General features: G+C 40.8%; 1 pseudogene; it reads left to right on the forward strand.

The window, feature by feature from the left end:
* Nucleotides 1–8,221: 8,221 nt before the first annotated feature.
* LOC121445554 lies at nucleotides 8,222–9,202 on the forward strand (annotated as a pseudogene).
* Nucleotides 9,203–13,124: the final 3,922 nt, after the last annotated feature.

Below are 13,124 nucleotides of genomic sequence, written 5' to 3' on the forward strand. Positions count from 1 at the left end.
GGAACTGACAGAAGTCGAGGGAGGGGAAACAAAATAATCAGGATTGATTTAATGAGAAAAAAAGTCTATTTTCAATAAAAGGAAAAACTGCTTATTTTACTTTATATGTATGGGTGTTTGCCTGCATTTATATCTCTGTACCTTGTGCATGCCTGGTGCTCACAGAGGTCAGAAGTTGGTATTAGATACCATGGAACTGGAGTTGCACACATTTGAGAGCCATCATCTGTAGTAGGGAGCCACATGTTTGTTTTCCCAGCTACCCAGACTTCTGAAATAATCATACAGAAACTATGTTATTTAAATCACTGTTTAACCAATCACTTAAGTGTATTGCTAGCTAGCTCTTACATCTAGTATTAACCCATTTTCAGTAATTTTTTTTATTTTATTTTTTTAGAAACTTTATTTTAACTTTATTTCATGCACATTGGTATAATGATGTCAGATTCTCTTGAACTGGAGCTACAGACAGCTGTGAGCTGCCATGTGGGTGCTGGGAATTGAACCCTGGTCCTCTGGAGGAGCAGTCAGTGCTCTTAACCACTGAGCCATCTCTCCAGCCCCCATTTTCAGTATTTTATATTTTACCACGAGGATTGTGGCCTACCAGCAAGGTTCCTTCAGGTCTGTCTCTGGTGGCTCTATGGCTTCTCCTTGACTCAGCCTCCTTTCTCCCAGCATTCAGTTTAGTTTCCCCCACCTACCTCTGTTCTACTAAGCCGCTAGCTGAAATAGATTCTTTATTAACCAATGGTATTCACAACATACAGATGGGAATCCCACATCAACCATCTGGAATTCCACCATTCCTGGAATCAAACCAGTGTTCTCTGGTTTGATCTTAACCACCTCCAAGTTATCTCTCTGGTCCTACAATATTTTATGCCCATTAATATCCATTTCCTCCAAGTTCTTATAATGTAGACTTTTCAGAACATGCTCCCTTCCCTAAATTAGGACCAAATGGAATAAGAGCTGCTGCCCATTTTTCCAGTGCTGCCTTTCTTTTTTTTTCTTTTTTTTATTTTTTTTATTTTTTTAATTTATTTATTTATTAAAGATTTCTGTCTCTTCCCAGCCACCGCCTCCCATTTCCCTCCCCCTCCCCTAATTAAGCCCCCCCCCCCCTCAGCCCGAAAAGCAATCAGGGTTCCCTGTCCTGTGGGAAGTCCAAGGAACCCCCCACCTCCATCCAGGTCTAGTAAGTTGAGCATCCAAACTGCCTAGGCTCCCACAAAGCCAGTACGTGCAGTAGGATCAGAAACCCAGTGCCATTGTTCTTGAGTTCTCAGTAGTCCTCATTGTCCGTTCTGTTCAGAGAGTCCGGTTTATTCCCAGGCTTTTCCAGACCGAGGCCAGCTGGTCTTGGTGAGTTCCCAGTAGAACATCCCCATTGTCTCAGTGTGTGGGTGCACCCTCATGGTCCTGAGTTCCTTGCTCGTGCTCTCTCTCCTTCTGCTCCTGATTTGGACCTTGAGAATTCAGTCCTGTGCTCCAATGTGGGTCTCTGTCTCTGTCTCCTTTCATCGCTTGATGAAGGTTAATATTCAGGAGGATGCCTATATGTTTTTCTTTGGGTTCTCCTTATTTAGCTTCTCTAGGATCACTAATTAGAGGCTCAATGTCCTTGGTTTATGGCTAGAAACCAAATATGAGTGAGTACATCCCATGTTCTTCTTTTTGTGTCTGGCTTACCTCACTCAGGATAGTGTTTTCTATTTCCATCCATTTGTATGCAAAATTCAAGAAGTCCTTGTTTCTTACTGCTGAATAATACTCTAATATGTATATATTCCATACTTTCTTCATCCATTCTTCCATTGAAGGGCATCTAGGTTGTTTCCAGGTTCTGGCTATGACAAACAATGCTGCTATGAACATAGTAGAGCATATACTTTTGTTGTATGATAAGGCCTCTCTTGGGTATATTCCCAAGAGTGGTATTGCGGGGTCCAGGGGTAAGTTGATCCCAAATTTCCTGAGAAACCGCCACACTGCTTTCCAAAGTGGTTGCACGACTTTGCATTCCCACCAGCAATGGATGAGTGTACCCCTTTCTCCACAACCTCTCCAACAAAGGCTATCATTGGTGTTTTTGATTTTCGCCATTCTGACAGGTGTAAGATGGTATCTTAAAGTTGTCTTGATTTGCATTTCCCTGATCGCTAAGGAAGTTGAGCATGACCTTAAGTGTCTTTTGGCCATTTGAAGTTCTTCTGTTGAGAATTCTCTGTTCAGCTCAATGCCCCATTTTATAATTGGGTTGGTTAGCCTTTTACAGTCTAGTTTCTTGAGTTCTTTATATATTTTGGAGATCAGACCTTTGTCAGTTGCGGGGTTGGTGAAGATCTTCTCCCAGTTAGTGGGTTGCCTTTGTGTCTTAGCGACAGTGTCCTTTGCTTTACAGAAGCTTCTCAGTCTCAGGAGGTCCCATTTATTCAATGAGGTCCTTAATGTCTGTGCTGCTGGGGTTGTATGTAAGAAGTTGTCTCCTGTGCCCATGTGTTGTAGAGTACTTCCCACTTTCTCTTCTATCAGGTTTAGTGTGTTCAGACTGATATTGAGGTCTTTAATCCATTTGGACTTGAGTTTTGTGCATGGTGATAGATATGGATCTATTTTCATTCTTCTACAGGTTGACATCCAGTTTTGCCAGCACAATTTGTTGAAGATGCTCTCTTTTTTCCATTGTATACTTTTAGCTCCTTTATCAAAAATCAGGTGTTCATAGGTTTGTGGGTTAATGTCAGGGTCTTCTATTCGATTCCATTGGTCGACTTCTCTATTTTTATGCCAATACCAAGCTGTTTTCAATACTGTAGCTCTGTAGTAGAGTTTGAAGTCAGGGATGGTAATGCCTCCAGACGCTCCTTTGTTGTATAAGATTGTTTTGGCTATCCTGGGTTTTTTGTTTTTCCATATAAAGTTGATTATTGTCTTCTCCAGATCTGTGAAGAATTTTGATGGGATCTTGATGGGGATTGCATTGAATCTATAGATTGCTTTTGGTAGAATTGCCATTTTTACTATGTTGATCCTCCCAATCCAAGAGCAAGGAAGATCTTTCCATTTTCTGGTGTCCTCTTCAATTTCTTTCTTCAAAGACTTAAAGTTCTTGTCAAATAGATCTTTCACATCCTTGGTCAGAGTTACCCCAAGATATTTTATGCTATTTGTGGCTATCGTGAAAGGTGATGCTTCTCTAATTTCCCTCTCTGTTTCCTTATCCTTAGTGTATAGGAAGGCCACTGATTTTTTGGAGTTGATCTTGTATCCTGCCACATTACTAAAGGTGTTTATCAGCTGTAGGAATTCTTTGGTAGAGTTTTTGGGGTCGCTTATGTATACTATCATATCATCTGCAAATAACGAGAGCTTAACTTCTTCTTTTCCGATACGAATCCCCTTGATCCCTTTATGTTGTCTTATTGCTATTGCTAGAACTTCAAGCACTATATTGAAGAGGTATGGAGAGAGTGGACATACTTGTCGTGTTCCTGATTTTAGTGGGATGGCTTTGAGTTTTTCTCCATTTAATTTAATGTTAGCTGACGGCTTGCTGTAAATAGCTTTTATTATATTTAGGTATGACCCTTGTATCCCTAATCTCTCCAAGACTTTTATCATAAAGGGATGTTGAATTTTGTCAAATGCTTTTTCAGCATCTAATGAAATGATCATATGGTTTTTTTTTCTTTCAGTTGATTTATATGCTGGATTGCATTGATAGATTTTCGTATATTGAACCAGCCCTGCATCTCTGGGATGAAGCCTACTTGATCATAATGGATAATTTTTCTAATGTGTTCTTGGATTCGGTTTGCCAGTATTTTATTGAGAATTTTTGCGTCGATATTCATGAGTGAGATAGGCCTGTAATTTTCTTTCTTGGTTGGGTCTTTGTGTGGTTTTGGTATCAGGGTAACTGTAGCTTCATAAAAGGAATTTGGCAATGACTCTTCTGTTTCTATATTGTGAAATACATTAAGGAGTATAGGTATTAGCTCTTCTTGGAAGTTCTGGTAGAATTCTGCGTTGAAACCTCTGGTCCTGGGCTTTTTTTGGAAGGTAGATATTTGATAACGGTTTCTAGTTCTTCGCGACTAACAGGTCTATTTAGATCGTTCACCTGGTTTTGGTTTAGCTTTGGTATGTGGCACTTATCTAAAAACATGTCCATTTCTTTTGCATTTTCTAGTTTTGCGGCATACAGGCTTTTGTAGTAAGATCTAATGAGTCTCTGAATTTCCTCTGTGTCTGTGGTTATGTCCCCCTTTTCATTTCTGATCTTATTTATTTGCGTGTTCTCTCTCTGTCGTTTAATTAGTTTGGATGGGGTTTGTCGATCTTGTTGATTTTCTCCAAGAACCAACTTTTTGTTTCATTGATTCTTTGGACTGTTTTCTGCGTTTCTATTTTGTTGATTTCCGCCCTCAGTTTGATTATTTCCAGTCTTCTGCTCCTCCTGGGCGTGTCTGCTTCTTTTTTTTCTAATGCTTTCAGGTGTGCTGTTAAGTCTCCGATGTATGCTTTCTCTGTTTTCTTTAAGTGGGCACTTAGTGCTGTGAACTTTCCTCTTAGCACTGCTTTCATAGTGTCCCATAGGTTTGAGTATGTTGTTTCTCTATTTTCATTGAATTCCAGGAAGACTTTAATTTCCTTCTTGATTTCTTCCTTAACCCAGGTGTGGTTCAGTAGTTGACTGTTCAGTTTCCATGAGTTTGTTGGCTTTCTGGAGGTAGGATTGTTGTTGAATTCTAACTTTAATCCGTGGTGATCTGATAAGACGCAGGTGGACACTGATATTTTTTTTGTATCTGTGGAGGTTTCCTTTGTTTCCGAGTATGTGGTCAATTTTCGAGAAGGTTCCATGGGCTGCAGAGAAGAAGGTATATTCTTTCCTATTTGGGTGGAATGTTCTATAGATGTCTGTTAAGTCCATTTGCTTCATTACCTCCAGTAGTTCTCTTACTTCTCTATTAGGTTTCTGTCTGATTGACCTGTCCATTGCTGAGAGAGGTGTATTGAAGTCTCCTACTACTAGTGTGTGTGGTTTGATATCTGCCTTGAGTTTTAGTAATATTTCTTTTACATACATGGGTGCTTTTATATTAGGGGCATAAATATTCAGGATTGAGACATCATCCTGACAAATTGTTCCTGTTATGAGTATAAAGTGTCCATCTCGATCTCTTCTGATTGATTTTAGTTTGAAGTCAGTTTTGTTAGAAATTAATATGGCCACACCTGCTTTTTTCTTAGGACCATTTGCTTGAAAGACCTTTTCCCAACCCTTTACTCTGAGTAGATGCCTGTCTTTGTGGTTGAGATGTGTTTCTTGCAAACAGCAGAATGTTGGATCCTGTTTTCGTATCCAATCTCTTAGCCTGTGCCTTTTTATAGGTGAGTTGAGACCATTAATATTAAGTGATATTAATGACCAGTGGTTGTTCATGCCGGATATTCTTGTTGTTTTTGGAAGTAGAATTTGTGTGTCTCCCTTCTTTGAGTTGTGCTAGTGCAGGGTCGCTAGATGCCTGAGTTATTGTAGGCAGTGTTGGCAATGTTGGATTCCTTGGGTTGCGGTTTTCCTTCTATTACTTTCTGTAGGGCTGGATTCGTGGCTACGTATTGCTTAAATTTGTTCTTATCCTGGAATGTCTTGGTTTCTCCATTTATAGTGAACGAAAGCTTGGCTGGGTATAGTAGTCTGGGCTTGCATCCATGGTCTCTTAGCTTCTGCAGTACTTCTATCCAGGACCTTCTGGCTTTCATTGTTTCCATAGAGAAATCAGGTGTAAGTCTGATCGGTTTACCTTTATAAGTTACTTGGCCTTTTTCCTTTGCAGCTCTTAGTATTCTTTCTTTAACCTGTATATTTTGTGTTTTGATTATTATATGGCGAGGGGATGTTTTCCTTTGATCCAGTCTGTTTGGTGTTCTGTATGCTTCTTGAATATTCAAAGGAATATCTTTCTTTAAGTTGGGAAAGTTTTCTTCCATAATTTTGTTCAAAATATTTTCTGGGCCTTTGAGCTGTGACTCTTCTCCTTCTTCTATTCCTATTATTCTTATATTTGGTCTTTTTATTGTGTCCCATAATTCTTGAATGTTTTGTGATGAGAATTTGTTGGCTTTGCAGTTTTCTTTGATCAGAGTGTTTATTTTCTCTATGGTGTCCTCAGAATCTGAGATTCTTTCTTCTATTTCTCGTATTCTATTGATTATGCTTGTTTCTGTAGGCTGTGCTCGTTGACCTAGATTTTCCATATCCAGCTGGTCCTCAGTTTGTGTTTTCTTCCTTGCTTCCATTTCAGTTTTCAATTCTTGAACTGTTTCCATTACCTGTTTGATCGTTGTTTCTTGGTTTCCCAGGGTATTATGTACATATTTACTCATTTCTTCAAATTTTTGGTTATACTTCTCATCCATTTCCATAAGGGCATTTTTCACATGTTGTTTAAGGGACTCTACTGCTTTCAAAAAGTCAATTTTTTCCACTTCTTCTGTGTTAGGGTGTTGGAGACCTTCTGTTGTAAGATCATTGGGTTCTGGTGTTTTCATGCTGATTTTCAGATTATTGGGTGAATTCTTTCCTTGACGCCTGCCCATCTCCTCCTATCGATGCTATCTAAGGGGTCTGTTAAAACTGGTTCAGGTTTCCCTGCTGGCCAGGCGCTCCTCTTACAAAATGCCCTTGCTCTGTTTCCTGGTTCCTGCGGGGGGGGGGGGGGGGGGGGGGCAAGATCCCTCTCACCCCTCAGAAGGGTCTTCAAGAATAGGACTGGGCTCCTCCTCTGCCAGGGACCTCCCCAACCGAATGCCTACCTCTTTGGTTTAATTGTAGTGGGGCGATCTGTTCTCGGTGTTTAGCACGGTCCCTGCAGCCTGCTTCTGCTGCTGGGATGGTTCCCGCCACCAGCAGCCTGTGTCCTCTGCTGCCGCTCTGGTCCCCGCCGGTTCCAGCCTGTCCCAGTTGGTCCCCGCCGGCTGTGCTGGGCGTCCTCCGGCCGCCTTCCGCCGCCTGGTGTTCCGGCCGCCTTCCGCCGCCCGGTGTTCCGGCCGCCTTCCGCTGCCCGGCCCGGTGTTCCGGCCGCCTTCCGCCACCCGGCCTGGTGTTCTGGCCGCCTTCCCCAGTGCTGCCTTTCTTATAATAATCTCTGGAACTTCCTTCTCCATTAATTACTATTCTCTGGCTTCATTGCCTTAGTGTCTATGTTGATATAAAAGAGTGGGGATAATGGAGAATAAAATCTGATGCGGGTTTTATGTGTTTTGTTTTTATCCTTTTTTGCTAAGTAGCTAAACTGACATTCTGGCCATAAAAGAAATCTATGGTATACAAAGAGCATGTTTATATTAAAAAATCACTTGTAAGCTGCCTGAGCATTCAGAACTGGAATAACTTCAAAGATGTATAAATGAAAAAAGCAGGTGGTGTTCCCAGAAATTCTTGATGTTTGCAAGCTTCTGGGAATATAGAAATAAAAATAACCATTTTCTTCTGTATTACAAAAAATGTCATAAAGGGAGCTGATCAATTAAATTAGTATTAATTGAGAAGTTGCAAAGTGAGGTGAATTCTCTGCAAGTCATCAAATAAATGTCAGCCATTAAATCTAACCAGCATGAATTCTAGGAAATTAGCAAAGTAAAATGTGATTTTGTTTTGTTTCATTCTGTTCTTTTGAAATTATTTCAACTTCTCCAACAAATACCTGCTGGGCGAATTGGCTTTCCATACTAAAAAGAAATGTTCTTTACCACAACCTAATATTTTACACAAATATTAACTCAAAATAGATTGTGGCAATAAAAGGGTCTCATTAAAAGGGGAGAAAAGAGTGCTTGGCTAAATAACTTTATAATAAGTGGATTTTGCAAGACTGGAGGAAAAAAGAAACAGCACAGGAGCACTGTGTTCTAGCTGTCCAAGGTTTCCCTCTATGGGGAATAGGTCACTATTTCTGGTAATACTCTCTCCATTTATACTAGAACAGTACTTACAGAACTGGATGCCTATGATGAGAAATTATTTGGAAAACCTTCCGGTTTAGAAATCCACTCTGCTTTTTTTAAAATCACAATTTGCAAGATACTTTTATCTAAAAGTGGGGAAACGCTGAGAAGAGCAGGAGTAGATGGCAGCCTCGGGAAGATGCTGCTCTTTTGGCATAAATTGCAATTGATTAGGGATCGTTTCTCAGACTCAAGTTAGAAGTGAGAGTTCAGATAAGTGCGGCCGACATTGCTGCTTTGAACACCTCAGAAAGGGGAGAATGGATTTATCAGGAGTGAAAAAGAAGAGCTTGCTAGGAGTCAAAGAAAATAATAAAAAGTCCAGCACTAGGGCTTCTTCTCCTACCAGCGCAAGGACTGCTCTGACGAGAAGTCCAAGGATCGCTCTAAAGAGAAAGGGGCCACTAAAGAGTTGAGTCAGAAGGATCGTGGCAGGGATAAGACTCGGAAGAGACGCAGTGCTGCAAGTGAAAGCAGCAGCACCTGGTCTCTATCCAGCTCAACTTCCAGCTCGGGCTCCAGCACCAGTGCAGGTTCAAGCAGTGGCTCTTGCTCCTCCTCTGCGTGCAGCCGCTCTGGGAGCTCCAGCACATCCCAGAGCTCCAGCTCTAGCAGCTCCTCTGGGTCCCCCAGCCCTTCCCAGCGCAGGCATGACAATAGGCGGCGCTCCCTCCTGCTCCAAATCCAAACCACCTATAAAAGAGATGAGAAAGAGAGGAAAAGGCAGAGCCCTTTCACCTAAGCCCACCAAAGTGCACATTGGGAGACTCACCAGGAATGTGACCAAGGATCAGATCATGGAAATATTTTATACTTATGGGAAAATTAAAATGATTGACATGCCTGTAGAAAGGATGCATCTTCATCTATCCAAAGGCTACGCATATGTAGAGTTTGAGAATCCAGATGAAGCGGAGAAAGCACTGAAACACATGGATAGAGGACAAATTGATGGCCAAGAAATCACTGCTACTGCTGTGTTGGCACCCTGGCCTCGGCCACCCCCACGCGATTCAGCCCATCCAGGAGAATGCTTCCACCGCCTCCCATGTGGCGCAGGTCACCCCCACGGATGAGGAGGAGGTCTGGCTCTCCAAGGCGCAGGTCCCCTGTGCTTAAGGAGGTCTCGATCTCCTGGCCGCCGCCATAGAGCCGCTCCAGCTCCAACTCCTCCCGATAAGCAGGGACTTTGATTCGTACCTCTGCAACTTATGTTCCCCCAACTCAGTTTTGTCCTTTCTTTAGCCAACGAGGATCTGTAGGGAAGGATCCCATAACGGAGTGGGCTTTGAAGACAGCAGTTGAGATATTTCCTCTGCAGGAGGATTCTGGCTGCAGAGGTACTGTTGATTCAGGACTGTGCCCATAAAGGTGCCCTGTAGTTTCTGGCTAGAAAGTTCACCCTTCCCGTTCTTGAGAGTCTGGTTCATAGCAGAGCTAGCTGGGATGAGCAAGCCTCCATATTGTAACACACTATTTTCCACAGTTGACTTAGGACCTAGGCAACCTCGCCGTGCTCTTGCTGTTGCTGTGCCACATCTGCGGAAAGGGGACCAAGCTGCTCTGCTGTTAGGCCTGACCATGTCCCCTTTGGAGTCCTCGTCAACTTCTAGGGTTAAACACCTTTATCTTTCCCTACCCCCAGGTCTCTGTTATTCTCTGAAATTGGTGAGCCAGTTCTACAGGGTCCTCATAGAACCTGCCACCACGCGCATTGTCACCTGCCGTTGACGGGGATGTTGTAGGTTAACCGTGGCAGTGTATACATTGCCTCTTTTTGCTCTTATTGTACAGTCAGTATTATACATTTTGTTTTGAGTTTTATGACTTTGTAGTATTTTAGATAAGGTCGTTTGTACTTGTGTAGAGTGAGAAGACTGTTGAATAAACTTCGGGCTAGATGCAAACTGAAAAAAAAATAAAAGTGGGGAAACAATGATTATGCTGATGTGGGATTCCCCTCTGTATGCTGTGAATGTTTTATTACTATTGGTTAATAAAGAAGTCGCTTTGGTATTGATGTGGTACAGTAAAGCAGCTCACATTGTGTTGGTTAGTAAGTATGGTGAAAGAAATACTTCTCGTGTGGCCTTTTCTGTTTTTACTTTTATTCAGTGTCCTTTCGATCCATGGAATAGTAATGTTCAAGTTTATAGGGAGTCTCTCCCCTGTAAGCATATCCGGAAAAATCCTTACAGAGATGTGCTTTACAGATCTCCTAGGCACTTTGTAACCCAATCTAATTGAAGATTAACCAGAGCAGCAATAATCACATCATAAAACAGTGACAACCACATCACTAGGTACACCTGATTTTCATTCAACTAATACCTCCAAACTTTGTGTGGCTTAGTCACATATTGTTCTTCAGTTAGCACCAGAAAAGACTGTCAACTGTAATCACTGGAACATATTTTTGTTTTAGAAATTCTTGGAAGGAAAATATATTTTTGTCTTATGACCAGTAAAAAGAAAATCCAAATGTTAGGGTGGGGGGGGGAAAACAACTTTTAAAATCTGGAGTTTGTATTCCAAATTTTGTATTGACTGTATCATCTTTTATTTTACCATCTTACCTATTTTAAATTCTGTCTTACCAAATATGTACTTATATTAGAATCTTCTACATTATGATGAAATGATTTTTAGACACTGACAGCAAATAATGAATTTTTTTTACCAGCTTAGGTTTGTTGTTTCCAAAGTGCAATAATCCAATTTTACTCACCTTCTAGCACCATTGCAATGTTTTTAATGTCAGCTTTCAAATGTCTCAGATAAACATGATACAAACTTCTTTATTAAAAGATTGAATATAACAGAATACAAACAAAACTACTTTTCTTATATCCAGGGACATATTAACTTGAAGACCAAGGTGGATGTGCTGTTGAAGAAATCATATATGATACCCAAATTAGGATTTTCATTTTTTCTGAATTGGTTCAGTGAAAACCATGATGAAGAGAAGGCCAGGAAAATAAAAATGTCTAATTCTTTGCTCTACATTAGCATTCCTCCTACAAATAAACGGCATTTATTTCAGTACATCTAGGTTTTATCCAGGTTCTGGAAAGAAAATGTGGTACATTTACACAATGGAGTACTACTCAGTGGTAAAAAGGAATGACATCTTTAAATTTGATAAAAATAGAACTAGAGAAAACTGTCCAGAGTGAGGTAACTCAGACCCAGATAGACAAACATGGTATGTACTCACTCATAAGTGGATATCAGATATAAAGCAAAGAATTATCAGCCTATAGTTCATGACCCCAGAGAAGCCAGGTAACAAGAAGAACCCTAAAGAACCCTAAGAGAGACATTCATGGATCCTCCTTGGAAGGGAAAACAAACAAGACCTCCTGAGAAAATTAGGAGGGGGAGAGAAAAGAGAGTGTAAGGGGAGGGGGAGAGGAGGAGGGGAAGGAAGAGGAGAACGGAGAACGTGAGGGAATGGGATGTTCAAGAAGGGGGAAGGACAGTGAGGGAAAGAAAAGAGATATTTTGATTGAGGGAGCCATTAAAGGACTATCGAGAAATTGCCAATGATGACCCCAGCTAAGACTCTAAGCAACAGTGGAGAGGACGCCTAAATTGATCTTCCCCTGTAATCAGACTGATGACTACCTTAATTGTCATTCTAGAAATTTCAACCAAAAATAAGTGATAATATGAGCAAAGGGGTCAAGACCATGATGGTAATGCCCACAGAAACAGCTGACCTGAGCTAGTGAGCTCAGACTCTGGATTGATAGCAGGTGAATCTGCATAGGACCAAATTAGGCCCACTGAGTGTGGGGGACAATTTTGAGGCTTGAAAAGTCTGTGAAGCCACTAGCAGTGGGACCAAGATTTATCCCTAGTGCTTGAACTGGCATCGAGGAGCACATTCTTTTTGGAGAGATACCTGGCTCAGTCTAGATTCAGTGGGGAGAGCCTTGGACTTGTCTTGAAGTGAAATGTTAGACTCTCCATGGGAAGTCTTACTCTTTCTGAGGAGTGGATGGGGAGGTGGGGTGGGGAGAAGGTGGAGGAAGCAAGAGGAGTAAAGGGAGTGGAAATGGAGATAGCTATGTAAAATGAGAAAACGTTTTATTAAAAAATTCTTAATAGAAAAGAAAAAATAATATACCATAGAAATATACAATGGGAAAATTTGAATATAGACAAATGTAGCCTGGTTTCCCTGTTCATAAGAATTTAAAGGAACAAAACAAATAAATCACAATTCCTTTTTTAAAAGTGCAGCATAATATAATAAAAATATATTTCCTTCTAATTCAGGGCAGGCAATGGTGGCTCAAATGTACTCGTTCTTCAATTTCATAAATAGTGTTCCAATAAAACACAGTCAAAGCCATTAAGATGAATTTTACCTGTCATATTGATACTCAGGAAGATGAGGCAAAAAAAATCACTAGATCAAGTTCAACCTGCACTAAATAGAGATTTCAGAGCCATCTGGGGTTATGGTAAATAATATACACAGGAATAAAAAGTGTGACAAGAATTATCATTTCTTTAAAATTTATCATCAGATGCTTCAGTCTTTTAAAAACTTTTTTGTTCATGGTTCCTATATTCCTTTAATGAAAAATTTTATAAGTGTAAAAACTTCCTGGTCTTTTATGGGAGATAAATAAATGGCGTAAGTAGTTTTGCAAAACGTGGAAAAATAGCAACAAAATACTACTTTATTAAAATTACAGTAAACAGTATTTGTCCCATCTCTACCATGAGATGGCTGAAGTTAATTTTCAACACAATTTAAGATACAGTTTAGAAGATTGTAACATAACCTTTAGTTCTTTCATCTTCACTTGAAAGATGAACGCAGTCATTGGTCTTGTTGGAGGCCTCTCATCTCTGTTACACCATTGATAATCAACTCTCACTGGGGTTCCTCTCAGATATCCTGTTGTTGTTCTGTGTTGTGGAGATCCTACAGTTTTGAATCTATAGATTCTCCCTCTTATGCTCCAGCAGTTCATAGATGAGTGGGATGCTGTAGTGGACTAACTCATAGCCCTAGGTCTGGGCCTGAGTGCTAACTGGGTTGGTCAGCTCACCAGCTTTTCCCCACTGTCACCACCTGCGCA

This window comes from Microtus oregoni, unplaced genomic scaffold (assembly GCF_018167655.1).
Source record: "Microtus oregoni isolate MIOR12 unplaced genomic scaffold, Mior012 000204F_ref0000391, whole genome shotgun sequence".
Classification (NCBI taxonomy): Eukaryota; Metazoa; Chordata; class Mammalia; order Rodentia; family Cricetidae; genus Microtus; species Microtus oregoni.